The sequence below is a fragment of the Palaemon carinicauda genome, chromosome 4 (assembly GCF_036898095.1).
Source record: "Palaemon carinicauda isolate YSFRI2023 chromosome 4, ASM3689809v2, whole genome shotgun sequence".
NCBI classification, from domain to species: Eukaryota; Metazoa; Arthropoda; class Malacostraca; order Decapoda; family Palaemonidae; genus Palaemon; species Palaemon carinicauda.
This window is the reverse complement of record NC_090728.1, coordinates 86,690,041-86,711,280: the sequence shown is the minus strand read 5'-3', so window position 1 is coordinate 86,711,280 and position 21,240 is coordinate 86,690,041. Positions and strand designations below refer to the sequence as shown.

Genomic DNA, 21,240 nt, shown 5'->3' with positions numbered 1-21,240 from the left:
AATATGAAGCGAACACCTACTTGCTTCTCCAAAAGGTCGCGTCCATAATACTTCTAAGGGATCTATTTTGTTTAAATGCTACTGAACTTGCTACCGCTCTAACTTCATGAGCCTTAACTTTAAGCAAATTACGATCCTTCTCACTTAAATGAGAGTGTGCCTCTCTAATCAATAGTCTAATAAAATAAGACAACGCATTCTTCGACATAGGCAAAGAGGGCTTTTTAACGGAGCACCATAAGGCCTCTGAAAAAAACTCACAGCAGTTTAGTTCTAGATAAATAAAACTAAAAGCTCTAACGGGGCACAGCACTCTTTCAACTTCATTCCCAACAATCTCAGATAGACTGGGAAGTTCAAACGATTTAGGCCATGGACGAGACGGAAGTCCATTTTCGGCCAAAAAAACCAAGCTGAAGAGAGCATACTGCTTTTTTAGCGGAGAAGCCGATATTCTTGCTAAAAGCATGTATCTCACTAACCCTTTTCGCAGAAGCCAAGCTCACCAAGAAAAGTGTCTTGAGGGTAAGATCCTTCAGGGAGGCCGAACTTAACGGTTCAAATCTGTCTGACATAAGGAACTGCAGGACCACGTCCTAGTTCCAAGTAGGAGTAGAAATGTGACGCTCCTTGGAAGTCTCAAAAGACTTAAGAAGGTCTTGAAGATCTTTGTTATTAGATAGATCCAAATTTCTATGCCTGAAAACAGAAGCTAACCTGCTTCTGTAGCCTTTAATGGTAGATGCAGAAAGGGAGCGACCATTTCTCAGATAAAGCAGATAATCTGCAATCTGCGCTACAGAGGTACTGGAAGAGGAAAACCAGTCTCTAAATACCTCCCATTTAGACAGATAAGTCCTGATGGTAGAGGATCTTCTAGCCCTCGTGATCGCTCTAGCTGCCTCCTTCGAAAACCCCCGAGCTCTAGAGAGTCTTTCGATAGGCTGAAGGCAGGTAGACGAAGCGCGGGGAGGCTTTGATGAAATCTCTTTACGTGAGGCTGACGCAGGAGATCCATCCGCAATGGTAGACTTCTTGGAATGTCTACTAGCCATAGAAGTACCTCTGTGAACCACTCAATCGCGGGCCAGAGGGGAGCAACCAACGTCAACCTGGTCCCTTCGTGAGATGCGAACTGCTGAAGAACCTTGTCTAGGATCTAGAATGGTGGGAAGGCAAAGATGTCTAGGCGAGACCAGTCCAGCAGGAAAGCGTCTATGTGGGCTGCCTCTGGATCTGGAACTGGAGAGCAGTAAGTCGAGAGCCTCTTTGTCAGTGAAGTCGCAAAAAGATCTATGGTGGGTTGACCCCATGTCATCCATAGCTTCTCGCACACAGTCTTGTGCAACGTCCACTCCATGGAGATGACTTGTCCTCTTCTGCTGAGGCAGTCCGCTAAGACATTCATTTCTCCTTGCACAAATCTCGTCAAAAGAGATGTTACTTGCCTTAAATGGAGTTCCTTCTGATCCGTGGACCAAAGACCCGAGCATTCTAGACTGTCCAGTGGCGCTCCCTAACCCAAATCCGATGCATCTGAATACAACACATGGTTTGGGTTCTTGATCGCAAGAGAAAGACCTTCTCGAAGTCTGATGTTGCTGTCCCACCAAGTCAGACAGGTCTAGACTGAGTTGGATATTGGGATAGAGATACTCTCTAAGCCCTTCTCATTGTTCCAATGGTTTAGGTGAAATTGGAGAGGGCAAAGGTTGAGTCTCCCCAGAGAGATAAACTACTCCAGCGATGAAAAGAGTTCCCACGAGGCTCGTTCAAACTCTTACAGAGCAACTGTTTTTCTCTTGCAAGTGACGGACTCTTAACAGAGCTTGTTCCATTCTTGTGGGAGACGAAAAGGCCCGAAAAATTCGACACTGTATCTCCATCCCCAAATAAAGAATAGTCTGGGATGGAGTACTGTAAGTTACGACTTCTCTACGTTCACTATGAGACCTAGCTCCTTGGTTAGGTCTAATGTCCATTAGAAGCTCTCCAGAGAGCGTCTAATGTCCATTAGAAGCTCTCCAGAGAGCGATTTAATGACGACGCCCTGATTAGCCAGTCGTCAAAATAAAGGGAGGCTCTGAATCCTCAAAAAATGTAGAAAGCTTGCTACATTTTGCAAGAGCCTTGTAAAAACAAGAGGAGCAGGAATGAGGCCGAAGCACAGTGCTCGAAATTAGTACACTACTTTCCCGTCCACAAACCTCAGATGTTGTTGAAAGTTTGGATGAATCGGGATGTGGAAGTATGCATCCTGAAGGTCGAGAGAGACCATCCAGTCGCCTTCCCTTACTGCTGCCAAGACAGATTTGGCAGTCTTCATCGTGAACTTTGTCTTGACAATGAACACATTGAGCGCACTTACATCTTAAGTACTCCTGCAGTGAACGTGGCTGCCAGTTCATTGGAGCCATCCCTTATAGCCTTGTTCATGCATGACATAATTGTACAGCAATACATTGACAGCTGGAGAGACCTTCTTACTTAAGGCTCCCAGGGACCAATCCAACAAATAAATACTTCAAACGCTCAAAAAAACTCCTAACAGGAGATGGTCTAGCTCTGAAGCAGACCATAAAATCTTGGAGCGTCTCATGGCTAGACGACGAGGAGAGTCCACTAGGCTTAAGAAGTCTCCCTGGGCAGAGGCAGGTACTCCCAAGCCGAGAACTTCTCCTGTGTCACACCAGACGCTCGAGCGAGAAGCTAATTAATAAGGAGGAAAAGCAAAAGCAGACTTTCCTAAACTTCTCCTGGATTCCAACCAGTCTCCCAGTAAGAGCATGGCCCTCTTGGAAGAACAAGAGAGAACTGACTTCGTAAATGTAGGAGTCAAAGAAAGTCATGCCAAGAGTAAACTCAGACGGCGGAGCAGCCGTTACAAAACGAGAAGGACAAAATTTCACTAAAGAAATTCATAATGATAAAATGTTATTTTCATTAGTAAAATAAATTTTTGAATATACTTACCCGGTGATCATGTAGCTGTCAGCTCTGCTGCCCGACAGAAAAACCTAAGGACGAAATACGCCAGCGATCGCTATACAGGTGGGGGTATACATCAACAGCGCCATCTGTCGAGCAGGTACTCAAGTACTTCATGTCAACAAAGAACCAATTTTCTCCTCGGTCGACTGGGTCTCTATTGGGGAGTAAGGGTGGGTCCTTTAATTTATGATCACCGGGTAAGTATATTCAAAAATTTATTTTACTAATGAAAATAACATTTTTCAATATTAAACTTACCCGGTGATCATGTAGCTGATTCACACCCAGGGGGGTGGGTAGAGACCAGCATACATGTTAACATAAAAAGCTAAGTATTTCGTATCTCATTTTAGCAGTTATTCAAAATAACAAACATAAAATAAATAAGTACCTGGTAAGGAAGTCGACTTGAACAATTACTCTGCCTTTTTAAGTACGTCTTCCTTACTGAGCCTCGCGATCCTCATAGGATGCTGAGCTACTCCTAGGAGCTGAAGTATGAAGGGTTGCAACCCATACAACAGGACCTCATCAAAACCTCTAATCTAGGCGCTTCTCAAGAAATGACTTTGACCACCCGCCAAATCAAGTAGGATGCGAAAGGCTTCTTAGCCTTCCGGACAACCCAAAAACAATAATAAAACATTTCAAGAGAAAGATTAAAAAGGTTATGGAATTAGGGAATTGTAGTGGTTGAGCCCTCACCCACTACTGCACTCGTTGCTACGAATGGTCCCAGAGTGTAGCAGTTCTCGTAAAGAGACTGGACATTCTTAAGATAAAAAAGACGCGAACACTGATTTGCTTTTCCAATAGGTTGCGTCGATTATACTTTGCAGAGATTTATTTTGTTTGAAGGCCACGGAAGTTGCGACAGCTCTAACTTCGTGTGTCCTTACCTTCAGCAAAGCTTGGTCTTCCTCACTCAGATGGGAATGAGCTTCTCATATTAACAGTCTGATAAAATAGGATAAAGCATTCTTTGACATAGGCAAAGATGGATTCTTAACTGAACACCATAAAGCTTCAGACGGGCCTCGTAAAGGTTTTAAATAGAACTTAAGAGCTCTTACAGGACATAAGACTCTTTCTAGTTCATTTCCAACCATACGATAAGTTTGGAATATCGAACGATATTGGTCAAGGCCGAGAAGGCAGCTCGTGTTGGCTAGAAAACCAAGTTGTAGAACATGTAGCCGTTTCGGATGAGAATCCGATGTTCTTGCTGAAGGCATGAATCTCACTGACTCTTTTAGCTGTGGCTAAGCATATCAGGAAAAGAGTCTTTAAGGTGAGATCTTTCAGGGAGGCTGATTGTAGCGGTTCGAACCTGTCTGACATAAGGAATCTTAGTACCACGTCTAAATTCCAACCAGGTGTAACCAAACGACGCTCCTTCGTGGTCTCAAAAGACTTAAGGAGGTCTTGTAGATCTTATTTGTTGGAAAGATCTAAGCCTCTGTGACGGAAGACTGATGCCAACATGCTTCTGTAACCCTTGATAGTGGGAGCTGAAAGGGATCGTTCTTTCCTCAGAAATAAGAGAAAGTCAGCTATTCGAGTTACAGAGGTACTGGTCGAGGATACGGATACTGACTTGCACCAGTTTCGGAAGATTTCCCACTTCGATTGGTAGACTCTAAGGGTGGGTGTTCTCCTTGCTCTAGCAATCGCTCTGGCTGCCTCCTTCGGAAAGCCTCTAGCTCTCGCGAGTCTTTCGATAGTCTGAAGGCAGTCAGACTAAGAGCGTGGAGGCCTTGGTGTACCTTCTTTACGCGTGGCTGACGCAGCAGGTCCACCCTTAGGGGAAGTGTTCTGGGAACGTCTACTAGCCATCGAAGTACCTCGGTGAGCCATTCTCTCGCGGGCCAGAGGGAATCAACTAGCGTCAACCTTGTCCCTTCGTGAGAGGCGAACTTCTGCAGTACCTTGTTGACAATCTTGAACGGAGGGAATGCATATAGATCTAGATGTGACCAATCTAGTAGAAAGGCATCTATATGAACTGCTGCTGGGTCCGGGATTGGTGAGCAAAATATTGGGAGCCTCTTGGTCATCGAGGTTGCGAAGAGACCTATGGTTGGCTGGCCCCAGGTGGCCCAAAGTCTCTTGCATACATCCTTGTGGAGGGTCCATTCTGTTGGAATTATTTGTCCCTTCCGACTGAGACAATCTGCCATGACATTCAAGTTGCCTTGGATGAACCTCGTTAATAGTGAAATGTCTAAACCTTTTGACCAGGTGAGGAGGTCCCTTGCGATCTCGAACAATGTCAGAGAGTAGGTCCCTCCTTGCTTGGAGATGTACGCCAAAGCCGTGGTGTTGTCCGAGTTCACCTCCACCACTTTGCCTTGAAGGAGAGACCTGAAGCTTTTCCAGGTCAGACGTACTGCCAGTAGCTCCTTGCAGTTGAAATGCATTATCCTTTGACTCGAGTTCCATAATCCCGAGCATTCCCTACCGTCTAAAGTCGCACCCCAGCATACGTCCGATGCGTCCGAGAAGAGAACGTGGTTGGGAGTCTGAACAGTCAGGGGAAGACCCTCTCTAAGGTTGATATAGTCCTTTCACCAAGTCAGACAAGACTTTATCTTTCCGGAAACCGGGATCAAGACCGCTTCTAGCGTCTTGTCCTTTTCCAGTGAAAAGCTAGATGGAATAGAAGAGGACGGAGGTGTAGTCTTCCTAGTGACACAAATTGATCCACGGATGACAGTGTCCCTACCAGACTCATCCACAGCCTGACTGGGCAGCGTTCCCTCTTCAGCATCTTCTGGATGGATAGCAGGGCTGGGGGTTGATCGTCTTGTTCAGCAACGTCCTCATCAGAGGGTTCCTCATCCGAAACTGATGAGGAAACGGCAACGGAGTGGGCAACGTCTGACTCGCTGAATCCGGTCGCACTGGTGGATGCGTGACGGAGCCGGACGCATGGCATTGCTGCACAGTCTGTGAACTGTCAACAACCATGGGTGCGCGAGGAAGTACAGCGTCAACCCGAACTGTCTAGACTGTCTGGGTTATGCAGTCAACACCCTACCGGGTTGCTGAGGTTGACGCACTGCTTCACAACAAGTCACCTCTGCTGGTTGTTGAACGTCTTCCTAGTGACACACTGAACGTCAACAACCACCTCCGAGCGTCGCTTAACTTCAACGTGCTACTGGCAACCCACACTGGGTCGCATCGGTGGAGGAACCACCTCAACTGGCAGACGCGAGTAGGATACCTCAGCGTCAACAGGGCGCACAACCAACCGGTTGGAAGGTTGTTGGCCAGAAGGTTCTTCTCCGCATTTAAGTCCTCAATCAAGGACACAAGCTTGGACTGCATGTCTTGCAGCAAAGCCCATAGGGTCTACGGGAGCAGGTGTGGCAACAGACGGGGTTAGCGACTGAGGCGGAACCATTTACCATCCCTGGAAGCCTTGTTATGTGTGACATAATAGTACAGCAACACTTCAAAGGCTCGACAAAAGTGAGAAGTTGACCTGTAAACAACTTGGAGCGTCTCCTGGCTAGGCGCCAGGGCGAGTCTACCAGAATTGAGAAGTCCATCTGGGCAGAGGCAAGAACTCCCAAGCCGAGAACTCTCTCGTGTCTTATCAGACTCTCGCTCTATAAGCCAGTTTAAAAGAAGGGAAAGCAAAGGCTGTATCCCTAAAACTCCTCCTGGTGCAAAACCAGTCGCCTAGCCAACGTAACGCTCTCTAGAAGAGCGAGAGAGCACTAGCTTAACAACAACGGCTTCGAAGCAGCTAGGCCTAGTGTAAGTTCTGACGTTTAGGCGAACGAGGAGCAGCAGTTACAAGATCCGGACGAAGATCCTTAAAAAATCATCATGATTTAATTAAAGTCCAGAGGGGGCTAAGCAGCTTAAGGCTCCTCTCCAAATGACAGAGTCCTCAAAGGAATATCAGTAGGAGGGAGAACAGCACTTTCTCATCTACAGGAACCTTGTCCGAGAAAAGCTAGGTTATCTCAGTGAGTCTCTCACTGGTGCATTAGTAGCAGACCAGAAGGCAACGTCATGTAACTGCTTGACAGTCTGTGAACTGTCAACAACTGAACTGTCAACCACAACAGGTGCGTGAGGACATACAGCACTGGTGCATTAGTAGCAGACCAGAAGGCAACGTCATGTAACTGCTTGACAGTCTGTGAACTGTCAACAACTGAACTGTCAACCACAACAGGTGCATGAGGACATACAGTGTTCACTCGAGACTGCTTTGACTGTCTATACTGAGCAGTCAAAACAACTCTAGAATGCGGAGGTTGACGCACCGCGTCAAAACACGGCAGCTTAACTCCACCCTTCTGTTGTTGTGGTAGCTCACGCACGTCAACGGAGGGTTCCGCGCGTCGGCGAACGTCAACTTGCGTCTGGCAGGGTCGACTGCGCATAGGTGGTGGAGCTCTCACAGCCGGAGTGTGGGAGCAGGCAGCCTCAGCGTCAGCTGGGCGCACAACCGTGGCTGGTTGTAGGCTAACGGGTGCAGCGTCAACCTTCTCCGCACGATACTCCTGCATAAAGGAAGCTAGCTGAGTCTGCATAGACTGCAGCAAAGACCACTTAGGGTCTACAGCAGCTGGTGCGGCAACAGACGGAGTTATTGCCTGCTGCGGTACCACTTTGCCTCTCTTAGGAGGTGTGCAGTCGTCGGAAGACTGCAGCGAGTCCGAACTGACCCAGTGGCTACAACTGGGCCGTTGGACTTGCGCGGAAGGGACCGACTTGCACTTAAAAAGCTGCAAGACCTTGGTCCATGGTTTCTTACGAGAAACCTCTTCCGCAGACGAGAAATAAATGGGCTCTCTCGTCTTTGTGTGGGTGGGGCGATCTTGGGTAGATACGCCCGAAACCACGGAGGGAAAACGTCTGTTCGTTGATCAAGGCCTGACGAACCCATAAGTCGTTCGACATTACTTCTCCACTGGGCTTGGGAGCTTGTAAGAGGTCCCGGACTAGGTGAACGACAGGCACGAACCCTCGGACGCAACACTGTAACACTTGCGCATATCACTTTATCACTTCGATTTTCTGTTTTGCACTAATTTCACTGAAATCGAAACTTTTACTGATTTCTACGTGAAATACGCAATTCTACCCTTCATTAAAAGGTAGTAATTGCGAAATCAGTCGTATAATGCAGCTCATTAATACCGTACCAGCAAAAAAAACAGAAAACATATATAAAGATAAAAAATTCAGTGGCTGGGAAAGAGACTAAACACTAGTTCAAATAAACTACGTTTACAATCTCTCACCGCACATAGCCTGGGGACAAGAATAAAACCCTAGAAACGTTTTACCTTCTTCCCCGTACAGCGACTAGGGAGGAGAGTAACACGAGAAACAACGTTACCCGCTTGAACGGAACGTTTTCTCTCCTCTCTCTCCCTCCGTCTCTATCTCTCTCTCTCTTTCTCTCTTGATTTCGCACCTAAGAGAAGAGCCCAATTATATTTCGTCAAAAAAACATGTTATTTGACTAAAAGGAACAAACTGAAAGGTTTTCCAAATAAAAAGTTCCTTTAATTTAGAATTTAAAACATTTAAGTTAAGAAAGAATGAACGAAACGTCAGAAACGATTTACTCTTACTGCAAAGTGAAACCGTGATACTCTCTCTCTATCGTAACGATAGAGCGCATGTTGAACGTCCTAAACGTCAACAACTGCGTAGTCTAAAAACTAAACGTGAGTTCATCTTTGAAAAACAGTACGAAAACTATCAAAGAGATTCTTTCATAAAACATTAAATTTTAAACAGTTTTAAATTCTTTAAAGGCTAACGGGCTCAACGTTGATTAACTTCGGTTCCAATTTCGGACCGCCTACTAAAAGGAAAGGTCGCATATAAACAAAACATAACAAATTATTTTATATGTTTATAATAAATGGAAAGTTAATCGAAGAGGCCTAATAAAGGCGGAGAGATATAAAATATATAGATCTATAACGTGTTAAGCAAAATTACAAAAAACCTAAACACACTTCCATTTAAGGGAAGGGTCGGCCATTTAAAAGTGAAAGAGAGTCCATACTCTCTTTGTCACCATAATTAAATCTATCCAAAACGAGTTCAAGTTTTGAAATGAAGATAAAACCCCTGCATAGCGAAAGCTCAAAACTAGAATAGTGTACTTCACCAAATAGTTGTGAAAACAAATCCAGTTAGTAACAGCGTATTTAGTAGGTCTTGCCAGTGGCACGACAGAGAGAAAATTGGTTCTTTGTTGACATGAAGTACTTGAGTACCTGCTCGACAGATGGCGCTGTTGATGTACACCCCCACCTGTATAGCGATCGCTGGCGTATTTCGTCCTTAGGTTTTTCTGTCGGGCAGCAGAGCTGACAGCTACATGATCACCGGGTAAGTTTAATATTGAAAAACAAGGGATTGTTGGACCACCCTAGGTTACTCCTCTTCTGAATGACTCCCCAAAGGTACATTAGTTGAAAGGGGGTCATCAACTTCTTCAGAAGACACATCATCTGATAAATCTAAAGTCTTGCGAGAAGGAGATTTATATTCAGAATGACGTGAAGGAAAAGCCTGACAGGCTACATCAACTTGTATATGAACAGAAGTTAAAGTTGGAGGGTCGATGTCACGTTGTGACTGCAGAGAATGTTATTCTACTACACGTCGTGACAGAAGTGACTGACGTTCAAACGTCACGTAGTAACAGCGGTGACTGCTGTTCGATGCTATATCGTGACTACGGTGACTGACCCTCGACGTCACGTCATGTCTACGGTGTCTACCGCTCAACGTTACGTCGTGTCTGCGGTGTCTGCAGCTCAACGTCACGCTGAGCAAAGCTGACACTAGGGATAACGTCAGCGTGACGTAACAAAGCTCGTTTAGAAGGTTGAAGACCTGAATCACGTATCCCAGAACCGTGACGTACAAAAAGCAAAGGATCCTTTCGCACAGGAACAGGATCGTAAGCTTCTATTAAAGAAGAAAGCTTTAACAGCATATCTTGTAAAACACTTCACTTCGGATTAACCTGTGACTGCGGTGGCTGACGTTCAAACGTCACGTAGTAACAGCGGTGACTGCTGATCGATGCTATATCATGACTACGGTGACTGACACTCGACATCACGTCGTGTCTACGGTGTCTACCGCTCAACGTCACGTCGAGTCTGTGGTGACTGCAGCTCAACATCACGCTGCGCACTCTGAATAGATCGTGACGTCGGAAACGTCTGTACATGAACGTCATCGCTATGAACGGGACTCTCATGATGACTACAGCTAGGACGTTGAACTTGTTCTGAAGGAACTAATTAAAGTTTCAACCGTCTCGAAACCTTACGCCCAGGTTTTTAAAGAGACGAATCATCGGAAGACGAGGAGAAACTTCGTCTCTCCTGTCTTATGGCAAGGACGTGCTTGACGAGCAACGTCTGATACCTTTGAGGGAACGTCTGTTAGTTGGTTTACACGTCTCACTCCCTTAGGTCCTACGACATTCCTTCTCCCTGGTGCAGGGGAGCCTGAAAGAGGTCTCGGACTAGGCAAGCGACAAGCACGAACAAACGAACCCTCCGCAACACTGAACATGTTTTTCGCACTTTCTTCACTGATATCGCATTTTTTAATAATTTCACATTGGACATGAATAAAGCTGATTTCTACCTGAAGCACGCAATTCTCCCTTAAATCAAAAGGTTAGAATTGCGAAATATGTCGTATAATGTAAGCACATTAGTACAAAATGAAACACACATGCAAAAATTAATAAACATATACATATATATCGAATAAAACGGAAATATGATATTTTAATTATAAAATAAATTTTTGAATATACTTACCCGGTGAATATATAATAGCTGCTACTCAGCGGCTCGACAGAAAACACACTCAAAAACTCGCGAGCGATCGCTATGAAGGTTGCGGGTGTGCCCACCAGCGCCAACTATCGGCCAGATACCACTCTTGCATGTAAACAAACCCTTCAATTCTTCTCGTCCCGCTGCGTCTCTATTGGGGAGGAAGGGAGGGCCTTTAATTTATATATTCACCGGGTAAGTATATTCAAAAATTTATTTTATAATTAAAATATCATTTTTAAATATTTAACTTAGCCGGTGAATATATAATAGCTGATTCACACCCAAGGCGGTGGGTAGAGACCTGAGTTAATTAAGTTTACAGCGTATAAGCTAAGAGTTTTTGACAGTTATCAATATAACAAAACCAAAATATATAGGTACCTGGTAAGGAAGTTGACTTAGACGATTACTCTGCCTTGTAAGTCTGTCTTCCTCACGAAGCCCAGCTATCCTCTTAGGATGCTGAAAGACTCCCAGGAGCTCAAGTATAAAGGGTTGCAACCCATACTAACAGGACCTCATCAAACCCCTAATCTGGGCGCTCTCAAGAAATGACTTTGACCACCCGCCAAATCAACAAGGATGCGAAAGGCTTCTTAGCCTTCCGTACAGCCCAAAAAACAATATTAAAAAACATTTCAAGAGACAGATTAAAAAGGATATTGGAATTAGGGTAATGTAGTGGTAGAACCCTCACCCACTACTGCACTCGCTGCAACGAATGGACCCAGTGTGTAGCAGTCCTCGTAAAGAGTCTGGACATCTTTTAAGTAAAATGACGCGAACGCTGACTTGCTTCTCCAAAAAGTCGCGTCCATAATACTTTGCAGAGATTTATTTTGCTTGAAGGCCACGGAGGTTGCTATAGCTCTAACTTCGTGCGTCTTAACCTTAAGCAAACATCGGTCTTTCTCATTCAAGTGAGAATCAGCTTCTCGTATTAAAAAATCTGATAAAATATGACAAAGCATTCTTTGACATAGGCAATGATGGTTTGTTAACTGAGCACCATAATGCCTCAGATTTACCTCGTAATGACTTAGTACGAGCTAAATAAAACTTAAGAGCTCTAACAGGACATAATACTCTTTCCAGTTCGTTGCCTACGATCTCTGATAAGCAAGGAATATCAAAAGATTTAGGCCAAGGACGAGAAGGCAGTTCATTTTTTTTTTGGCCAGGAAACCAAGTTGAAGTGAACAAGTGGCTTTTTCTGTAGAAAAAACCGATGTTCTTACTGAAGGCATGAAGTTCAATGACCCTTTTAGCCGAAGCCAAGCACACTAGGAAAAGTGTCTTGAGGGTGAGATCCTTCAGGGAGGCTGAATGTAATGGCTCAAACCTGTCTGACATGAGGAACCTTAGGACCACGTCTAAGTTCCATCCAGGAGTTGCCAAACGACGTTCCTTAGAGGTCTCGAAAGACTTAAGGAGATCTTGGAGATCTTTATTGTTGGAAAGATCTAAGCCTCTATGTCGAAAGACCGAAGCCAACATGCTCCTGTAGCCCTTAATCGTGGGAGCTGAAAGGGAGCGAACCTTTCTCAGATGTAAAAGAAAATCTGCGATTTGGGCTACAGAGCTACTGGACGAGGACACAGATGCTGACTTGCACCAGTCTCAAAAGACTTCCCACTTCGACTGGTATACTCTAATGGTAGAAGCTCTCCTCGCTCTTGCAATCGCACTGGCTGCCTCCTTCGAAAAGCCTCGAGCTCTTGAGAGTCTTTCGATAGTCTGAAGGAAGTCAGACGAAGAGCGGGGAGGCTTTGATGGACATTCTTTACGTGGGGCTGACGTAACAGATCTACCCTTAGAGGAAGACTTCTTGGAAAGTCTACCAGCCATTGAAGTACCTCGGTGAACCACTCTCTCGCGGGCCAGAGGGTAGCAACCAACGTCAACCTTGTCCCTTCGTGAGAGGCGAACTTCTGCAGTACCTTGTTGACTATCTTGAATGGTGGGAATGCATATAAGTCCAGAAGAGACCAATCCAGTAGAAACGCGTCTATGTGGATTGCTTCTGTATCTAGGACTGGAGAGCAATAGATTGGTAACCTTTTGGTCAACGAGGAGGCAAAGAGGTCTATGGTGGGTTGACCCCAAGTAGCCCAAAGACTCTTGCCCACGTCCTTGTGGAGGGTCCATTCCGTGGGTATCACCTGACCCCTCCGACTGAGACAGTCTGCCAAGACGTTCAAGTCCCCCTGGATGAATCTCGTCAACAGGGGAGATGCCTCGATTTCTTGACCATAAGAGAAGGTCCCTTGCGATCTCGAGCAGCGTGAAGGAGTGTTTGCCTCCTTGCTTGGAGATGTACGCCAAAGTTGTGGTGTTGTCTGATTTGACCTATACCACTTAGTTTCGAAGAAGCTTTCGAATATCATCAAGGCCAAGTGGACTGCTAATAGCTCCTTGCCGTTGATGTGCATGCTCTTCTGACTTGAGGTCCACAGACCCGAGCATTCCCGACCGTCCAGGGTCGCACCCCAACCCAAATCCGACGCGTCTGAGAACAACACGTGGTTTGGGTTCTTGACTGCTAGGGATAGTCCCTCTCTCAGACTGATATTGCTGTCCCACCATTTCAGGCATGCCTTTACTGGTTCGGAGACTGGGAATGATACCGTCTCTAACGTCTTGTCCTAGTTCCAGTAAGAGGCTAGATGGAACCGGAGAGGCAGAAGGTGTAGTCTCCCTAGTGAGACAAACTGCTCCAGGGATGAGAGAGTCCCTACGAGACTGTTCCAACTCCTGACTGAACAAACGTTTTCTTTTCAGCATTAGTTGGACTTCGAGCAGGGCTTGTTCTATTCGGTGGCAGACGGAAAAGCCCGAAAAAAAACTGGACTGCGAATCTCCATCCCCAAATATAGAATAATCTGGGATGGGATCAGTTGGGACTTTTAGGTTGACCAAAAGTCCCAACTCCCTGGCCAGACTCAACGTCCAATGTAGATCCTGCAGACAGCGAAGACTGGACGATGCTCTGAGAAGCCAGTCGTCCAAGTACAGGGAGGCTCGGATCCCCGATAGATGGAGGGATTTTGCCACATTCCTCATGAGCCTCGTAAACACGAGAGGAGCAGGACTGAGGCCAAAGCACAGGGCTCGAAACTGGTACCCCACATTCCTGTAAACAAACCTCAGAAACGGTTGGGAATCCGGGTGTATAGGAATGTGGAAGTATGCCTCCTGAAGGTCGAGAGAGACCATCCAGTCGCCTTCCATAAATGCTGTCAAGACAGCCTGGTAGACTTCATCGTGAAGTTTGTCTTGACAATGAACACATTGAGCGCACTTGCCTCTTACGTACTCCTGCAGTGAACATGGCTGCTAGATCATTGGAGCCATCCCTGAGGGACTTGTTCCTGCAGAGAACGTGGCTGTCAGATCATTGGAGCCATCCCTGAAAGCCTTGTTTATGCATGACATAATTGTACAGCAAAACTTCAAACGCTCGAAAATAGCTCTGAAGTCGACCATAAAATCTTGGAGCGTCTCATGGCCAGGCGCCAGGGAGAGTCTATGAGGTTTGAGAAGTCTATCTGGGCAGAGGCAGGAACTCCCAAGCCGAGAACTTCTCTCGTGTCATATCAGACTCTCGCTCTATAAGCCAGCTTAAAAGTAGGGAAAGCAAAGGCTGTCTCCCCCAAACTCCTCCTGGTGATAAACCAGTCGCCTAGCAAACGTAAAGCTCTCTTAGAAGAGCGAGAGAGCACTAGCTTATAAAACAACGGCTTCGAAGTAGCTAGGCCTAGTGTAAACTGACGTTTAGGCGAACGAGGAGCAGCAGTTACAAAAAGATCCGGACAAAGATCCTTAAAAATCAGCATGATTTATTTAAAGTCTATAGAGGGCTAAGCAGCTTTAGGCCCCTCTCCGTCTGACAGAGTCCTCAAGGGAATATCAGTAGGAGGGGGAACAGCAACTTCCTCATCTGAAGGAACCTTGTCCGACAATAGCCGAGTCTCAAGCAAGGGAGAGACCTACCGTGGTGGCAATGCTTTACAAGCAGAGTCCACACGCACTGGTGCATTAGTAGCGGACCAGGACGCAACGTCATGTAACTGCTTAACAGTCTGTGAACTGTCAACAACAACAGGTGCGGGAGGACGCTCGGCGTCCACTCGAGACTGTTTTGACTGCCTAGTCTGAGCAGTCAAAACAACTCTAGACTGCGGTAGTTGACGCTCAGCGTCAAAACAAGTCAACTCCGCTGGTTGGCGAACGTCCTGAACGTCAACAGGAGCATTAGGAAGCGGCCTAACGTCCAAATGCGGCTGAAAATCAACACGTGACCGCATCGAGTGAGGCTCTACATATCGTGACTGACGTGACTTATCTACGCCAACGTCAACAGGACGCACAAAGGTTCGTTTGGGCGGCTGAAGGCCAGGATCTCGATGAGATAAACGGCTAGGATCAACGTGAACCTTATCGGCAGAATAGTCTTCCATAAGAGAGGCAAGCTTATTCTGCATGTCTTGCCGTACAACCCATTTAGGATCAACGGGAATTGTTGCGGTACGAGACGAGGGTAACGTCTGTGACTGCAAAACCTTGCCTACAAAAAGACTCTCGGAGCCTGTGTTACGTTTTTGTTTAGGCGGCGAGCAGTCTTCCGATGACTGCATAGGGTCAGAGCTGTCCTAATAGTTAAAACCAGGACGCTGGACCTGTCCTGAAAGGACTGACTTTCGCTTAAAGGGCCTCGAAACCTTGTTCCACGGTTTCTTATGCGAAAAGCCTTCGGATGACGAGGAGAAAATCGTCTCTCTCGCCTTATGGTAGGGGTGATCTTGGTGAGATACGCCTGATACCATAGAGGGAACGTCTGTTCGCTGATCAAGGCCTCTCGAACCCATAAGTCGTACGACATTACTTCTCCCCTGGGCTTGGGAGCTTGCAAGAGGTCTCGGACTAGGCGAACGACAGGCACGAACAGACGAACCCTCGGTCGCAACACTGATAACACTTTGCGCAATATCACTTTATCACTACGATTTTCTGTTTTGCACTTATTTCACTGAAATCGAATTTTTTAACAATTCACATTAGGTATGAATAAAACTGATTTCTACCTGAAGCACGCAATTCTATCCTCATCAAAAGGTTATAATTGCGAAATCAGTCGTATAATGTAAGCACATTAATACAAGCAAAAAACAGTAAACATATTTTAAGGTAAAAAGATCAGTGGCTGGGAAAGAGACTAAACACTAGTTCATTCAAAACTACGTTTTCAATCTCTCACCGTACAGTGCCTTGGGACGAGAATAAAAACTAAAAGTGTTTTATCCTTTCTCCCCGTACAGAGACTAGGGACGAGAGTAACTCGAGAACAACGTTACTCGCTTGGGACGAGAATAAAGATCGGAACGTTCTCTCTCCTCTCTCTCTCTCCGTCTCTATCTCTCTCTCTCTCTCTCTCTCTCTCTCTCTCTCTCTCTCTCTCTTGATTTCGGACCGAAGAGAAGAGCCCACTTACGTTTCGTCAATAAACAGGTTATTTGACCAAAGGAAAAAACTGAAAGGTTTTTCAATTAAAAAGTTCCTTTAAAATAGAATTTAACCCTGGATAGGTATGCTACTCTGACACCCCTTTAAGGGTATACTCAGTCGTGAACGACCCCGACTCCGAAAAAAATTCAGGAAAAATTTAGTTATGCATCAATCTGTATTGTTTGACTTGCTAAAAATACTTCAAAGAATGCTAAAAATTACTGAAAATATAAATGATACCCATCTACTAAATAACTATTTATTGGAAATATATTAAAAATTTAAGTATACAAAAAAAAGACGACGTAAATATTCACAAAAAATAGAAATATACATATACACATAAATCCCTTTAGGGACACCTTCTTAGATGGCAAAGCAACAGCGTGAAATTGCTGGAAATGAGTTGGACCCATAGAAGTCAAGATCTGAAATGAGAAAAAAAGGGTAAATTTTTTTGGCCAAAAAAATTTGTCCAAATTTCATGAATTTTTTTGGGTACCCAAATGAAATAGGAAGAGGCTAATTTTTTTATAGAATAAACTCATATTATCCTAGAACGGAAATACATAATAAAATGTGCACTAAGATGTAATTTACTGGGGCGAAATCTAAAGGTCATTTTTTGACGGCCTAGTTCACAATGTAAATTTCTTATGAAAATCATTGTATCTCCTATAAAATATGATATTTATGCATTAAATTATACAAAAATATCACGAATTCTATACAGAACAAGAATATATAGAGATATGCCAACTTACCTTTCGGGTATGTCAACAAAATGGCCGCAGACCGCAACAACTCTAACAGCCCAATCTACCACTTGGAATGAAGAATGGGGTTGCAAGCTCCATATTATCATCAACATCTCTTTTTAACTCCATTAGAAGTGTGTTGATGACATCCATGCCGAGGGAATACTGTCTGCTGGCCATTATTGAAGATAAATTCAAAATAAATAGAAAAAAAATACAATTTGCAAAAAAACCCAAAAAAATGTTATTTTCATTAGTAAAATAAATTTTTTAATATACTTACCCGATGATCATATAGCTGTCAGCTCTGCTGCCCGACAGAAAAACCTACGGGCGGAATACGCCAGCGATCGCTATACAGGTGGGGGTGTACATCAACAGCGCCATCTGTCAAGTAGGTACTCAAGTACTCGATGTCAACATAGAACCAATTTTCTCCTCGGTCGACTGGGTCTCTATTGGGGAGGAAGGGTGGGTCCTTTAATTTATGATCATCGGGTAAGTATATTCAAAAATTTATTTTACTAATGAAAATAACATTTTTCAATATTAAACTTACCCGATGATCATATAGCTGATTCACACCCAGGGGGGTGGGTAGAGGCCAGCATTACATGTTGACATTATGAGCTAAGTATTCCGTATTTCATTTTAGCAGTTATTCAAAATAACAAGCATTAAATAAATAAGTACCTGGTAAGGAAGTCGACTTGAACAATTACTCTGCCTTTTTAAGTACGTCTTCCTTACTGAGCCTCGCGATCCTCATAGGATGCTGAGCGACTCCTAGGAGCTGAAGTATGAAGGGTTGCAACCCATACTAAAGGTCCTCATCAAAACCTCTAATCTAGGCGCTTCTCAAGAAATGACTTTGGCCACCCGCCAAATCAAGTAGGATGCGAAAGGCTTCTTAGCCTTCCGGACAACCCAAAAATATTAATAAAACATTTCAAGAGAAAGATTAAAAAGGTTATGGAATTAGGGAATTGTAGTGGTGGAGCCCCCACCACTACTGCACTCGTTGCTACGAATGGTCCCAGAGTGTAGCAGTTCTCGTAAAGAGACTGGACATTCTTAAGATAAAAGACGCGAACACTGATTTGCTTTTCCAATAGGTTGCGTCGAATATACTTTGCAGAGATCTATTTTGTTTAAAGGCCACGGAAGTTGCGACAGCTCTAACTTCGTGTGTCCTTACCTTCAGCCAAGCTTGGTCTTCCTCATTCAGATGGGAATGAGCTTCTCGTATTAACAGTCTGATAAAATAGGATAAAGAATTCTCTGACATAGGCAAAGATGGATTCTTAACTGAACACCATAAAGCTTCAGACGGGCCTCGTAAAGGTTTTTAAAATAGAACTTAAGAGCTCTTACAGGACATAATACTCTTTCTAGTTCATTTCCAACCATACGATAAGTTTGGAATATTGGTCAAGGCCGAGAAGGCAGCTCGTGTTTGGCTAGAAAACCAAGTTGTAGAACATGTAGCCGTTTCGGATGAGAATCCGATGTTCTTGCTGAAGGCATGAATCTCACTGACTCTTTTAGCTGTGGTTAAGCATATCAGGAAAAGAGTCTTAAAGGTGAGATCTTTCAGGGAGGCTGATTGAAGCGGTTCGAACCTGTCTGACATAAGGAATCTTAGAACCACGTCTAAATTCCAACCAGGTGTAACCAAACGACGCTCCTTCGTGGTCTCAAAAGACTTAAGGAGGTCTTGTAGATCTTTATTGTTGGAAAGATCTAAGCCTCTGTGACGGAAGACTGATGCCAACATGCTTCTGTAACCCTTGATAGTGGGAGCTGAAAGAGATCATTCTTTCCTCAGATATAAGAGAAAGTCAGCTATTGAGTTACAGAGGTACTGGTCGAGGATACGGATACTGACTTGCACCAGTTTTGGAAGATTTCCCACTTCGATTGGTAGACTCTAAGGGTGGATGTTCTCCTTGCTCTAGCAAACGCTCTGGTTGCCTCCTTCGAAAAACCTCTAGCTCTCGAGAGTCTTTCGATAGTCTGAAGGCAGTCAGACGAAGAGCGTGGAGGCCTTGGAGTACCTTCTTAACGCGTGGCTGACGTAGCAGGTCCACCCTTAGGGGAAGTGTTCTGGGAACGTCTACTAGCCATCGAAGTACCTCGGTGAGTTATTCTCTCGCGGGCCAGAGGGAATCAACTAGCGTCAACTTTGTCCCTTCGAGAGAGGCGAACTTCTGCAGTACCTTGTTGACAATCTAGAACGGAGGGAATGCATATAGATCTAGATGTGACCAATCTAGTAGAAAGGCATCTATATGAACTACTGCTGGGTCCGGGATAGGTGAGCAAACTATTGGGAGCCTCTTGGTCATCGAGGTTGCGAAGAGATCTATGGTTGGCTGGTCCCAGGTGGCACAAAGTCTCTTGCATACATCCTTGTGGAGGGTCCAATCTGTTGGAATTATTTGTCCCTTCCTACTGAGACAATCTGCTATGACATTCAAGTTGCCTTGGATGAACCTCGTTACTAGTGAAAAGTCTAGACCTGTTGACCAGGTGAGGAGGTCCCTTGCGAACTCGTACCATGTCAGAGAGTAGGTCCCTCCTTGCTTGGAGATGTACGTCAAAGCAGGGTGTTGTCCGTGTTCACCTCCACCAATTTGCCTTGAAGGAGAGACCTGAAGCTTTACCAGGTCAGACGTACTGCCAGTAGCTTCTTGCAGTTGAAATGCATTGTCCTATGACTCGAGTTCCATAATCCCGAGCATTCCCTACCGCCTAATGTCGCACCCCAGCCTACGTCCGATGCGTCCGAGAAGAGAACGTGGTTGGGAGTCTGAACAGTCAGGGGAAGACCCTTTCAAAGGTTGATAAAGTCCTTTCACCAAGTCAGACCAGACTTTATCTTTCCGGAAACCGGGATCGAGACCGCTTCTAGCGTCTTGTCCTTTTCCAGTGAAAAGCTAGATGATACAGAAGAGGACGGAGGTGTAGTCTTCCAAGTGACACAAATTGAACCACGGATGACAGTGTCCTAACCAGACTCATCCACAGCCTGACAGGGCAGCGTTCCTTCTTCAGCATCTTCTGGATGGATAGCAGGGCTGGGGGTTGATCGTCTTGTTCAGCAATGTCCTCATCAGAGGGTTCCTCATCCGAAACTGATGAGGAAACGGCAACGGAGTGGGCAACGTCTGACTCGCTGAATCCGGTCGCACTGGTGGATGCGTGACGGAGCCGGACACAATATCATGGTACTGCTGCACAGTCTGTGAACTGTCAACCATGGGGACGCGAGGAAGTACAGCGTCAACCCGAAACTGTCTAGACTGTCTGGGTTGTGCAGTCAACCCCCTACCGGGTTGCTGAGGTTGCCGCACTGCGTCACAACAAGTCACCTCTGCTGGTTGTTGAACGTCTTCCTAGTGACACACTGAACGTCCACAACCACCTCCGAGAGTCGCTTAACGTCAACGTGCGACTGGCAACCCACACTGGGTCGCATCGGTGGAGGAACCACCTCAACTGGCGGACGTCCTCTATCAAGGACACAAGCTTGGACTGCATGTCTTGCAGCAAAGCCCATTAGGGTCTACGGGAGCAGGTGTGGCAACAGAGGGGGTTAGCGACTCAAGCGGAACCATTAACCATCCCTGGAAGCCTTGTTATGCTTTAATTAAAGTCCATAGGAGGCTAAGCAGCTTAAGGCTCCTCTCCAAATGACAGAGTCCTCAAAGGAATATCAGTAGGAGGGAGAACAGCACTTTCTCATCTACAGGAACCATGTCCGAGAAAAGCTAGGTTATCTCAGTGAGGGTCTCACTGGTGCATAAGCAGCAGACCAGAAGGCAACGTTATGTAACTGCTTGACAGTCTGTGAACTGTCAAAAACTGAATTGTCAACCACAACAGGTGCGTGAGGACATACAGTACTGGTGCATTAGCAGCAGACCAGAAGGCAACGTTATGTAACTGCCTGACAGTCTGTGAACTGTCAAAAAACTGAACTGTCAACCACAACAGGTGCGTGAGGACATACAGCACTGGTGCATTAGTAGCAGACCAGAAGGCAACGTTATGTAACTGCTTGACAGTCTGTGAGCTGGCAACAACCAAAGCTGTGTGGGGAAGCCTCAACTCCTAACTGACTAGTC

At 45.4% G+C, this 21,240-nt stretch overlaps 1 protein-coding gene across 1 annotated transcript in view; it reads right to left on the bottom strand.

Moving 5' to 3' along the window:
- CSN4 (COP9 signalosome subunit 4) overlaps nt 1-21,240 on the bottom strand; it is a 296,826-nt gene that overhangs the window by 260,383 nt on the left and 15,203 nt on the right. The gene's annotated exons all lie outside the window — the stretch shown is intronic.